Here is a 14277-nt window from a genome sequence, read left to right on the forward strand (position 1 = left end):
CGCAGAGCCATAAAATCTCTAAATGTGTGTTTGACATAATTAAGAAACTCCAGTCTGACTAGGGCTGAGCTTGTAGCTCAGTGGTAGTGAAACAGAGAAGAAATGGCCTGACGCTTCCCCTTTCCAACTGCCAACTGGAAGGGGGTGCTGAGCTGTTACACCTCTCCCCCGACCACTCCCCCTGGCTTGGCCCCTAAGGGTGGACTGAGGAAGCTCAGCCCAGTGTCTTCTGGCCACCTCTGAGATGACGTTGAGGCCACTCTCAGGGCCATGCTGACAGGAGGCTCTTCTTGGCTGACAGCTGCAGTGACCCTTCCCTGCTCTGCCACTCTAAGAAGCTGCCAGGAAACCACCCTGGATAAAATTAAGACTGGGAAGGGACTGGGGCCCACTGTTGTTGTCCCCAGAACCTGCCTACCCCAAACGGCCACGACCAATAGAGCCAGCAGTCCTGGAGAATCCTGAAAGCAGTAGCAGCTGTCAATCAAGCAGCCACACCTTCAGATGCGCTGCCAAACTCCCCTCCTACCAGCTGCAGCCATCCTGGGTGCGCTGCATCTGCTCCAGGAGGTATCTGCCTTGACCGAAGCAGGACTGAACATGGGTCACTCACAGGTGACACTGCATAGGACTGAGCTTGGACCATCACAGGCCTGAGAAATGTACAAGACTATGCACACTCAGGTCCACTGCCTCTCTCTAAGCAGCAGCTCCTCACATTGCACGGGTTAGTCTGGGAGGGTGACCTCTAATATACCGACCTCCTGTGATGCCACACAGGTCCAGTCTGAATAAAGCCTCGCTCTGGAGGTCCTGTAAATCTGCTCATGATTTATTTCCCCATTAGTGTGGGCTTGGAAGGTTCTGTAACCAGTGTGAGCAGAGTAGTTTGCCTGTTAAATAAAAAAAGCTATAAACACAAAGACTGCTAGTCCTGAACAGTCCAGAGATCAGCAACAGAAATCAGCACTGACAGTCAACAACTGGCACTGACCGATGCCAACCAGCAACAGTACCTTGTGGTGACAGAGACCAGCTGAGAAGAGCTCCAGATAGCTGACAAGAGCCAACTTCTACCCCTGAGGACCTAATAGGAGTGATGACCAGTGTTGGCCACCAGTGTTAACCAACAATGACAACTGGCAGGGATGAGCAGTGTTTGATAAACATTGGTAGAAACCAGCTGAAAAGAGTCCAAGAGCCGCAAAAGGCTCAGGAGCCAACACGAGCACCTGAGATTCCAAAGCAGTAACACTAAGGACTGAGAGTCACGAGCTTCTGGAGCCCCAGAACTGTAACACCAAGGGCTGAGGGCCCCTGGTGCTCAAAGCCCAGAGCTACCAGCAGAGCAACACTTTGCCGATTTGCAACTCCCATCCAAATTGAGCAAAAGAATCCTCTACCAACTGACAAGTGCTTGTCCAGACTGCTTGAGACCCTGGGTTCAATTCCCAGCAATAGAAGGGGAAAAAAAGAAGAAAAAGAAATTCCAGACTAACAAACTGACTTCACAGACTAGGCCTTGGGGTGGGAACTAATTTGCAGCACTGGATCACCAATTGAACCTAAAAGTGAGTAATAAATAAAAAGAAGGCAGATAATCCAAATGAATATTTGTAGAGTTGGTAAAACTTCAATCACCTTTGAAGTTGTTTTCCCACTATTGTTTTGGTGCCTTTTATTACATTTTGGAATATGACTATAAAATCTAGTTTTAATCATTAATCAATACATATTTTTTAACAATTATATGATGAGTAAATCTGTTGAAACTGTGGAAGGTATAAGAAAGATTTTGTGCAACTCCAGTTTTCAAGCTATAGTAGCTTCAGGGCTACAAAAAGCTTTTTAAAAGTTGTTCAAGTCTGAGGTAACACCTTTCCTGGAACCTCACACAAGGCCAGTCCATGTATGGGCAACCTATGTGGTCAAATCCTGGGTGGGTTTTCTGCCCCCAAAGCTCCAGGCTTGGGATGAGGCCGGCACTTCAGGCTAAGGAAGAGCATCCACGGCTGTCACCCTCCCACACAAAGACTCCCTTCCAGAAATTCAGACACATGCAATACTCTGTAATGAACGAAACTTGCAATGCCATGAGGAGTGAAGTAAGCCAGTCACAAAAGGACAAGCACTGTGAGATTCCACTTACAGGAGGGTCCCTGAGACAGAAATTAGAATGCAGGCTGCCACAGACCGGGTTTGGGGAGGAAGGAGGAGGTAGTGCTGAACAGGGGCACAGTTTCAGTTTTGACAGAGTTAGGAAAGGGCTGGCAAAGGCAGTACACTCACGTGAATGGACTTGACGTCCCTAAACTGCATACTTCAAAATGGTCATGATGGTAAATTTCATTTCACGAAAATTGAAAAAATTTTAAACATAGTTAAATAGAGCCAGTGAGTCCTGGTGTTCTATAGTAGGGGAAGGACAGTTCACTGTAACCCACTATATCTTTTATGAATAACTAGAAGGGAGAAGCTCAGGGCTCCAAACACAAAGATTCTGATTTAATCAGTATATACTGTACATGTGTACTGAAATACCACACACACACAATTCTTTCAGATTAATCAAAAATGTCTTAAATCTTTAGGGGGACTGGGGATTAGCTCAATTGCAGAGGTGTGCTTAGCATGTACAAGCTAAGCATCAAAAAATGTTTAAGGAGAAAATGATTTTAATAAGTGTTATTTCTAAAAGAAGAATCTCCTTCCTTGTCCTTGCCTTCACACAAACTTCCAGAAGGGACCCAGCAAGTCCCCTCCTCTGACTGCAGTCATGAATTTTCATGGAAAAATTGTCACTTCCACATTTTTCTCTATAGCTCAGTTCCCTTTACCACCGTGGAAGTTATTTGCTTTCCTTTTCTAAAGTCAGTGCCTCTGAGTAATCAGAAATAAGAGCTTAAACCACTGATTTTCGACAAGCAAGCGGCAGGGGTTCAATATTATGTTATGTTCAACAAGGCTTTAAAAACTGTTGAATAGATGTCTTTAAATCACTAAAAAGTGCCTAAGACAAGATCAAAGAATTGCTGAATTAAATCAAAGCCTTTACAAACACAGCACGGAAAATCACGGTGTGCACATGAGCTCTGGCAGGAGGGAGAGCCACCCCCGGTGGGGAGGAGAGGGTGTGCAGTGCTCCGACCTCACCACACCTGTGGCATTTTGGGTGCAGAATCTGGAGGGCCTGGGGACAGGGCCAGTTTTCCTGATCACGGGTGGCCTCTTACGTCCTGGGGTTGAGGACAGTTCCAAGGACTGCAGGACATCGGCAGCTGCTGAGAGTGAGCATTCACACACAGCGTCCCAGAGGACTGCCAGCTCCTGTGCAAGCTTCGTCTCAACCCGCCACCTCCCTCTATCACATACACCCTTCCTGCATGGCCAGATCGCCTCCACCGCTATCAGGGAGCCATCATCGCCCTGTCCATGGCTGACTCTCTAATCCGCCATGTGCCCTTTTCAGAAGCACCTCCACAACACAGCTCAAAAAATGCTTCTCAATCCTTCAGAAACTGCTGGAAGCTGCAATCAGCTGATGAGCACCGGCAGACAAGGTGATGTGTGCAACGATCCCAAGCAGTGTCCTCTGAGCAACCAGCTCTGTCAGAGCGACAGATGCGGGAGGGCTCGTTGCCTTCGCGATGTCTGAGGTGAGGGGTAGGCACAGGTCAGCATGAGAGCTCTTGGGCAGCCTGTGGGAGGCCTTGAATTTGAACCCCAACACCAAAACAAAAATCCTGAGATGAGACAATCCCTCAAAGACACACTAACCCTTACATCCTGAGCAATTCCTCTTTGGCTTTCTTTCTAGATTAATCTATTGCTTAATTGCTAATGAATGTTCCTCCTTGATACCAAGACACAGTTAAAAATTGCTCTAGGTCAACCAGTCATTTGACAAACATTATGCTTCTTGGTAGGTCAGCAACAGCTATGAGACATGATCTTACACCACCTCATAATCCAGATGCTCCTTGGCCTGCAGTGGAGTTGTTTCCAATAAGTCCATTGTACTCTGAAAATATCATTAAGTCAAAATGTATTTAATACAACTAACTTCCCAACTACCATAGTTTAGCAACACTGCACACTGTAGTGTCTGGTGTCTCTATACAGTGTGGCTACCAAGCAGCTGCTGGGCTGCAAGAAAGGCTTGTACTGCCTACACTACTCCACAGAAAGACCAAAGTTCCAAGCATGGTTTCTACAGCTGTGCACAGATTTAGCACAGTCATGAAGCTGAAAATTGTTAAGTCTCACCACCTTACATCAGGGGCCGTCATACTGCACTATTCCTTGGCTCACAGTCACTGGCTGACAGAAATGAAAGTGATGTGTTGGGGTGACTCTGTACTGAAGACTGAATTCACTGAGCAGTGCTTAGCCGAGGCTCTTAATGGGGCCTCAAAGTGTCCATGGGGCTGTGGGGGGACCTCAGACTATTGGAAGGGAGTAGTGCTAGGTGGAGTGGGTCGGTCTAAAGCCCATACCTACCTTCATCCAGTTCAACTCCACTGTCACACATTGAGATTCCTCATAAGACTTCATTGGGTTAAAAAGTCACCAACTGTGAACGCACTGTACACAGAGTGCACATCAATGTGAAAAGCTCCACGTGTATTTCTGGCAGCAGCCCAGGAGGTCTCTGGAGCTGCAGGGGTGGCCAGAAGGACCAAAGGTGAGCAGCTTGGCTCCAGGGTCCTGGCTGTGTGGAGGGACAGTGCAGGAGCCTGGAAAGTGTGTGTGGAACTAGAAAGCCAGGGAGCCTGAACTGTAGCCATCCTGATGGGCCTGCCGGGGAGCCAGCCTTCCCCAAAACGATGGGGCCTCTTATGGAACATAGTAAGTACCCATCTCCCATGGTGAAGTGGAGTGCGTGAAGAGAGAGAGCACAGTGTAACGTGCGGAGGAGACCACAGGAGAGTAAGAGGAGAGACAAAGAGACAGTGACTTTGCAGGTGGCTGAGAGAGAGCATGGAAGGGAACAGAAAGACAAGGGCAGAAGAGCGCGAAATGCAGGCATCTAAGATGTGGGATGAAGAGGTGGCAGCTCCCTAGGAATAAAAGAAGTTGAGTTCCAATCAAAGGCTCACTAGAGCACAAAAGCCCACCATACCCTGCACGGCAGCACAAGGGACCAGGACCATGAGGATCGACTCGCAAATGCAGTCAAGCAAGACAGAAGGAGGACACACATCGAGGAGCAATGGTCTGGGTGCTGTTTCTTCGAAAATGATGAGTTGCATTAGTCTACACCAGTGTTCCCAACCCTTTTTCTACCCAGTGCCACCTTGTGGAAAAGATTCCCAGCATGGTGGCAGGGATGGTCCTTGCCCACATGGAGATGCAGATGTCAGCTCCAGCAGCACCCTGGAAGCAGAAGGGGGAAGGGGCAGGTCAGGAGCTTGGCTCACCCACGGGTGAGCGAGTAGAGGGGGAAGCCAGCAGATATAGCCCAGAGTGGGAGCAGAAGCCCACATGGTTGGCCCAGCAAGGATGCTCCGTAGGCATGAGTGAGACACAGGAAGCCTGAACAGAGGAGCGCCCCAAGTGAGGCATCTCCATGCACAGTGGCCGGAGCCAAGCGACATCATTGTTTTCATTCTGCTCTATTTCTCTCCAGGAACTGTGAAGCAGGGATCAGCATAAGCAAGCTCCCTCTTTTCATTCCACAGAACAAAGCTCTCTGGCTGTGCCGACTGCCTTACCTGTCTCCATCCCTGAGGATGGCTTAACTGCTGAAGCCAGGCCCCTAACCTAATTCACCCAGTGTCAGCAGGGACAGCACAGGAGGAGGAGCAGGAGGCTGAAGACGGCTCTGGAAGGACAGGTTTCAAACATCCAAACCCCCTTTAAAATGGCACCAAGTGAAATGTGCAGACAAAGCATAATAAAATTATATTATAAATTAATAATACATTTTATATAAATACAAGAGCCCTCCTTTTCTCTGTTTTTTAAAATATTTCAGATTTAAGCTCGTAAGTACTTACATGTGATTACTAGAAAAGGGAATTAAAATGCATTGTAAATATTGGCTGCAGGATGACAAAGCAGCCACTGGCTGGTCACCAGACAACTCTTCAAGTGGCCCTTTCGAGGCCAGGGAAGAAGGGGACAAAGGAGAAGGCCAGGTCGGGCAGCTCAGCAGCACTCACTGCATAGCTGGCATCTCTCCGAAGGCATCTGCACCTGGGCATGCAGGACCAGCAGGGCTACCCGTCTCTACACTGTGGCCAGTCAGATTTCTGCATGGCCACACCATGCTCAGCTCTCCCCAGGTCCTCTCTGGCAGGGGCTCTCACAGAAGCAGAGGCAGGGTAACCTGTCCCTAGGCAGCTGGGGTGTGTCCTCATCTACCATTGAAGGTTGGTATCTCTTGCCCTGGAAAATCAGAATACTTCCAACCAAATAAGAAACCAGTGGAATTAACCTGGGAGTCACTCTAGCTGATACTCTAAAGCTGCTGAAATGTCATTCAGCTTGGCACAACCACACACACACACACACACACACACACACACACACACACACACACACACACGAGAAGGTCCAATGGCACCACTGCTGGACAGTACACAGGACAGGCAACACAGAACGCAGCAAGCTGAAGAAACTAAGTCCCAACCCCGCCCTTCATGGTGGAGGCCATCATGGGCGACCCACACCCAGCTGCCCCACAGGAATCTAAGCCACTGTGTGGGCAGGTCTTGCAATGCTGCAAAAGAATTCAGTTTGTATTTTGCTGTGAACCATCTCAAGTTTTATGTGTTAGCAAATAAACATTCTTAGACACTGCATGAGCCAAATAAAGCACACTGGAAGGACAGAAAGCCTGGGGGGTGGGCTTTGACTGCTGTACTACAAGATATTCTCTGATGTTCAAAACGAGAGAGATTTAACTTTTTAAAAAAAGAAATAGTAAGTTGCCAGGAAGACATCTATACTGATTTACATCAGTACAAGGCACCTCCCTCTATGCAGATATAGACACATTACTATCCATAAAATCTTCATGCCCTACACTGTATAATCCAGAATAAACTCTGACACATCCCGCCAGTGCCAGGCTCCCAGCAAGTGCTCATCCCACAGGCACTCAGCCTTGCTGCTATTACCACTGTCCTCCCTGGGAAACGCTACGCTTCCTCAGCTCTCTCAGCACAGGGCGGAGTCCTGGGACCGCAGCACCATCACAGAAGCCCTGTCTGTGCTCTGCCTGCTTCTCCTGGAGACTTCACACAGCCCCAGACATGGAGCAGGATCCGCAAGAACTGTGCACTCAAAGGATGGCAGAGTGGACTGAACCTGGCTCTCCTGACAGTACCAACCACAGTGGAAGGAGGCAGACTCCCACTGGGGTAGATGGAAAACCAGAGGCAAAGAGGGGCTGTGGGAACAGGAGTGGGAAGCCAGGACAGATACACCTCTAGACATCCAAAGAGAAAGACAGTGATGAGCAGGAGAGGGACATGAGATCATCACCAAGGGAATGTGAGTCCGGAGACTGGAAAGGCCTCTGGCCCTGGGTCCCAGTCTTAGCTGCGGCTGACCCTGGTCAGAGGGCACCCTCTCAGGCTCCAGGCGAGTCTCCCGGAGTCCAGGGAAACAGCAGCCCCTGGAAGGAAGATGTGACCCATGCCACGGGTCTCCTGCCTCCTTCTGGGACTGTCCCTGCTGGAGTAGTTGGCATCTGAATCCTGTTCACATGAATATCTGTCCGTGACATAATGGCTCTTTAAGAAATACAGATAAGATAATCACACTTGGAGAAAATGCAACAGATCTGCAAATGAAAACAAATGCCAGCTTACACGGTGTCAAGAGTCCAATGGGCTGAAACCTGGAGAAATCGTACACACATAGTTTTTGACAGCAAAGTATACTGCTCCATAGTGAAACTGTAGCTCTACAATTTTTATTACTAAAATCTGTGATTTTTTTCTTATCCTAAAAAATAATGTTGTTTTCCAATAAAACTTTTTTTTGTAATAAGAATGACAGTTTGAAAAAGCACTGTGTGTGATTTATTGTACGCTTACAGTTTCATACTCTAAACTTGACACACACCACCTCCCCCCAAAGGAGGAAAAAAGTCTATGTTCACATCTATTAGGACTCAGGGGAGAAGTTAGCCGACCTCACTCCTTCTTTGGAGATCTTCTTAGCTAAAACGCCAGAAGAAAATGGCACTAGAATGCTCATTTACCAAATTGTCAGTGGATGTCTCTTGTAGCCCAGGCACCAAAGGGACCAGCACAGAGCCTGAAATAGGAGAGTTGGGTCCATGTCATGGTCTAGCCACCAAGGCCCGATGGGCAGCAGGCCGCCTTGGACACACGTCCCCTCTGCCCCTTCTCTGCTCCTGACCACCCCCGTCCTCCCAAGCCAGCTTCTGGACTTTGGTTCCTTTGATCAAAACACCCCAACGCAGCTGGTTGTTTGCATGGGCTGTCACCTGCACTTCACAAGTGATCTTGGCTGCTCCCAGCCCCCCACAAGGCAAGCAGCAGGGGTGGAGGGAGGGAGGGAGCTTCCACAGTGTCAGCAGGTGCCCTGGTCACTCTGGGAACAGGCTTGGGAGATGCTCGGGCGCAGCCACCTGGGCTCCAGCTCAGTCCCACCCTCCTGTCCTCTGCCTGCTTCCAAACCTTCACAACCAAACAAGGTGCCATATTAACCCGGCTTCCCTCCTGGGTGCATCGCTGCTTCCTGCCACTGGGACAGAGGTGAGCGGACACAGCACAGTCTGCTTGCAGAGCAGCTTCTCCACCTACTGCAGAGCAGGTGTGCAGACCAAGACCCTGGTGTAGGACTGACACGGGTTGCTTCTACTTTCTGGTTTCCTAACAGGACATACTCACTGCCGAACATTCAGAAATGCCAATAAAGAATAATGACCCACCCTCATACCAGTCATGGACTACAGGATTAACTCTTTTATATAAATGCTCCTGAAGAATTATGCATCTATATATATATATTGGCCCAAAGTGGCATCCTGGACATACACTCTAACTGCTTGCTTAACATGTCATAAACACCTTTCACGTCAACAAATACACTCTTAGGAAACATGTCATGACCACACTCACTTTCCTTGGGTAAAGACAGAGAATCTGTCCCAGCTTTCCACAGCTGGGACAAAATACCTGAGATAATCAACTTAAAAGGAGGAAAAGGTTTATACTGAATCGAAGTTTCAGACCACAGTCACGTGGCCCTATTGCTTTGGGCTGTGACAGCACAGAACATGATGGCAGGCGGGCATGGCAATTAGGTCTGCTCACTTCATGGTGGCTAAGAAGCACAGAGAAGAGAGAAAGAAGCCAGCACCCCCATGTCCCATTCAGTGGCCCCCAATGGCCTATGCGCCTCCTCTCAGAGGTTCCAGCCTCCTCCCACAGGCTGGCAGCCAAGCCTTTGGAGACACTCAACACCCAAATGACATCCTGCCACTGGCAGTACAGCACCGACCGTAGGGAACACCTGCAGCATGCGGCTTGGGGTACACACCAACCCAGACACCGCAGCACCCCTAGGTTATCATCCACACCACTGTTGCATGGTCCTCTTTGCACTGATGATGGGCTTTACTCTCAAGATAAATTCCAAGAAATGAAATTGCTGAATCAAAAGGCTTTGAAATCATATTACTAATGATCCACACAGTCTTCCCAGCATTCAGTGAAACTCAGTAAGAATAAATCCTACCTGTGACAAGTCAGGTGCTACACTGGGTGCTGGTGATGTAACCATAAATGGGTCAGAAATTGTCACTGCTTTCAGAGAACACAGCCAGGGAAAGGTAGTGCATGAACATTCCTGCTTCTCCCTGTCTTCACCAGCAATGGGTTTTACCATTCTTAAAATATTTTTTTTACTTGATAGTTCCAATATACCAATAGCAAAAATAACAATAGCAGCTATTTTTTTATTTAGCACCCACCATGGTCCAGGCATAATTTTGGACAAAGGATCTCATTTAATCCTTGATAACAACCCAGAGAGTCAGGAATTTTATGCCCATTTTTGAAAGAGAAAGCTGAGGTTTGGAAAATTAGAGAACTATGCTTAAGCCACAAGCTAAAGATGGCCAGGGACATGACACAAAGTCTGAGTCTAGTTCCAAAGTCTAGGTTGCTGGAAAAAGTCATCTTGCTAAAAATTTCTCTCCTGTAAATACTAGTAAGCTTTCATTGGGATTTAAGCCATTGCTCTTATGTTTGCTACTATTTACATATTTTATATAATTTTTTTATTCTCTTAAAAACCATTCACTCATCTTTTTACCAATTTTCTACTTATTTTTTCTTACTGATTTGTTCAACTGGACACTGATGGAAGAGTTTAATAAATAAATCATGGACAAGCATTTGTCTGGGCTTTTTATTTGTACTTAATTTTATTGAAATAAATACCTGTAATATATTGTAATAGCTAGGCAGAAATATCTTCTCTCTTTTTCATTCTGTTTTATGAGTACATGCTTGCATTATTAGTACGTACTGTTTACACACCTGTGTGGACTTGGTGCATGTACATATCACGTCTTCATTCCTTTTTCCATCCCTTCCCCTCCACTCCCGCCCTCTCCCTTCATCTCTTGGTCCTCCTCCCATGTGAGAAAGATCTCCCTACTTCCAGCTAAAAAATCTTCACTCTTTTACTTTTATAAAAACTTCCTTGATGGTTACTTTTTTATTTCTTCCTTGGGTACATTTCTATTTTACTTTTTGCTTCTTATTAAGAAAATATGGTATCTTTTCACAAAAAAAGTGTTTCAATGTGATTTTAAAATATATTTCAGTAAGATTTTCAAATATATTTTCAAGCGTGTTTCAGTAAGATTTTCAAATATATTATACAAACACTTCTAAAATGTAAATGTTCATCACCGCATTACCTATCTTTTTGTTCAATATATTTTTTGTTCTTCTTTTGGGGAAGATTATTTCTATCACATGATTTTTTATTTGATGAGCTTTTTCCAAGAGCTCTTAGGCGTATACATAAACTCTACTATTTTTGTTTTCTAATTCTTAACTCCAATTTTATCTCTATTCCTTCTCCTATTTTCCCTTGGATGTGAACTCTAGGTCTTTTTCTAATTTGTTCAGGAATTACATTCTCAGTTCATTTTTTAAAGTTTCTCTTGCTGAATAATAAGAGCACTGAAACTATAAAATAAAATATCCTGGAAAATAAAATACCCATGTGTGTATGATGTATATGTTTGATATAAGGTATTTCATATCATTTCCCTTGATGCAAGAGTTACTTTGACCAAATTTCCACTTTTATCTATTCATCTTTGATTGTTTGACTTTTTAAAAGGGAGGATTGATTCGCTAATGTGTTTCTTTACTAAATTCCAGCTTTACAGCATGATGACCATAGATATATAATTTCTACTTTTTGGAATAAGATGACATTTTCTTTGAGGCCTAGAATACAATTAATTTTTTAAAAGGTTCATCAATACTTGAAACAAATGGGTACTTTCTATTGGTATAATAGAATACTGGTATACAGCTATTAAATTCTCCTTTTATATTATTACATTATTCATATAATTATTCATTTTATTTCATATCTTTATTTTATGTTATCTAAGATATGAGCAACCTTGAAACAGCTGTAATTTTATCCATTTCCTCCTGTATTTTTAATACTTTTATGTTATGTATTTTGAGATTTCTTTTTTGTAAAGAATCAATTTTATCTTCATTGTACAATTTACCTTTTGTTACTATAAAATACCCTTCCTTGTTCTTTTGATGGCTTATGCCTTGGTTTAATATTGCTTCTTTTCATTTGTACTTGTCTTGTATATCTTTGCTCATTATTTTCAACCTTTCTTGGTCCCTTTGCTTTACCCATGTTGCTTTTTAAAAGGTCATGGTTAAATTTCATTTTCTGCCCAGGACTAACGTAATCGGGGAGTTTACACTATTAACTACAAGGGCATCTGCCATACCTTTTTATCTTCTTTCCATTGTGCTGATTTTTTATCTGCCTGGGCTGTGCCATTTGCAACAAACTCTTGCTGGCTGGGAGCTGGTACATATTCCCAGCTCACTGCAGTCTGGTGCCCCGCACACCTAGTTCCTGGGACTGGTGGCCATTCCCCAGCCCGCCTCCCAAGCCGCCAAACCACAGGCCTGTGCCCCAGCTCAACCACTGGGACTCGCTCTCAGGCCTAGTGATGCGAGGACGTGGAGGAAAGCCTGCATCCAGGGGCAGTGCTCTAGCGAGTGGGCAGGCCTGGAATCCTGAGTGCTGGGACTGCTTCCCCTGTCCAGGCAAGGCCAGTCCCTCTCTCCTGAGCTGGCAAGTGCCACACAATTGGGACTGGCCTTCCTCCTTCTTTCTTCCTGGGACTCGCCCTGAGCTCAGGGAGGCCACAGCACTAGTATACATGACAGGATAGATTCTGCTTGTGGGACTCTGTGGATGACATTTGGTGACCCCCAGAGAATTTCAGGAGATGAATGAATGATCAGAACGAGGAGAAGGAAGAGACCCTTTCACTCTCAAAGCCTGAAATCCAGTGTGCTCCAGTGTCCACTAATCTTATATTCGTAAAACTGAAAATCCAACTTCTCATGCCAGACTCCAATTACACAAACTGAGGCAGCAATCACAGACCATGAGGAGAAGTACAAGGCCCAAAGCTGCTCCCAAGGGGAATCTGTCACACAGCCTCTGCCTAGACAGAGATGTTCACACTGACTGAGAAACTGGAGTGGAAGTGCCACCTGAGAGAGGCAGGCGGGCGAGCACCACGTGCTTCCTGGCGCAGCAGGTAGGGGAACCACCCAGAATAAGGAAGGCTGAGGATCCAACTTCCAGGGAGCAGCTGAACTCACACTGCCGGAGGCCAGGACGGTGTGCAACTGCCAGCAAACTGCTTGGCAGGAACCGCCACGCTAGAACCTAAGCATAGCTCTGCCCCAGGAATCCCACTCCCGGGCACTGGCTTGCAACTTCCCTGCTCTGAAAACAGACCAAGCCCGTTTTCTTCAGGATAAGACATAGAACCCTACGACTTGAACTAAAATGGCCTTGACAGTGTGGTGAAGCCAAAAATCTGCAATGAGTGGACTGTGAAGAAAGGGGCTTTGCAGACCTAGACCGGAAGCAAGGGGAGCTGTAGCTATTGCAAGATGAATCAGAACCTTCCACAAGTTCTGCCTGGACCTATGTACTGGTGCAGACGATTCCACCAGGTCTCCTAGTCACAACCAGGTAGGCTTCTATTTCCTCTCACCCTGCCAGTCTGCTTACATCTCTCCACTACTAACCCACAGACAGATGTGAGCATGTCTCCATACTTGTCCATCACCCTTCAATACTTTTTCTTGTTGCAAAAACCCATGCCACAGAATGGGCTTCTGTGCACACTGGACAGTGAGCCTGGCTCAGTGTCAAACCCATCCACACAGGTGCAGGCATTCTCCAAAGGCCATGTACAGAAATGCACCCAGCAGCATTGAGCCTAAATGCCCAAGGGGAAACTATCCAAATGCTCTTCAACAGCAGATCTGATGAATAATGCACCCAAAGGAGCACTGTACAGCAACAAGTATGAATGAACCACAACTACACCCAGCAGGAGAAGTGGCCTTGTGTAAGAAACCAGACACTGTAAATCATACTGACTGTATGGTCCCACTGATGTAAAGTTCAAAGACAAGCAAAATTAATATATGATGCCAAGAATGAGAATAGGAGTCATCTCAAGGGGCTAATAACTAGAAGGGGCATAAAGAGGCTCTTGGAGTGGAGGTAACATTCTGGCTTTTCATCTGGGTACTGGCTACACAGAGGTTCACTTTGTAAAATACACATTGAGCTGTGCACTCAACAATTTGTGAAGTTCTCTGCATATCTGTTAGACTGCAATAAAAAAGTTCAAGAAAATAAAGGCTGGGGAGAGAATCTGTTGCTAGGAGACAAAGAAACCAAGATTCTGGCTCTGGTTATGAGCCCTCAGAGCTTGGAGAATAGATGCACAGTGAAAGTCCACAAAATTTTTCAGGGAATTTTAGTACCAAAAAAATACCAAGCCTGGCCAACAGTGGTTTCCGATTACCCTACACCTACCAATCCCCAGGCGCTGTACCCACAGGTATAGTTCAGAAAGAACTGCAGTCCTGGAAGGGACACTGCCCATCCTAGGTGTGGCTGGTGACAATGGTCCAGAGGAATCTCCACGCAGACTGTGCCAAGTCTGAACTGGAGCGGCTGAAGGCTGCACCCCTGGCG

The 14277-nt window shown here is 46.2% G+C and overlaps 1 protein-coding gene across 4 annotated transcripts in view; it reads right to left on the reverse strand.

The window, feature by feature from the left end:
* Entrep2 (endosomal transmembrane epsin interactor 2) overlaps positions 1-14277 on the reverse strand; it is a 430735-nt gene that overhangs the window by 313254 nt on the left and 103204 nt on the right. The gene's annotated exons all lie outside the window — the stretch shown is intronic.

The sequence above is a fragment of the Heterocephalus glaber genome, unplaced genomic scaffold (genome assembly GCF_053883595.1).
Source record: "Heterocephalus glaber isolate CG9 unplaced genomic scaffold, H.glaber_assembly_v1.0 deba00001531, whole genome shotgun sequence".
NCBI classification, from domain to species: Eukaryota; Metazoa; Chordata; class Mammalia; order Rodentia; family Bathyergidae; genus Heterocephalus; species Heterocephalus glaber.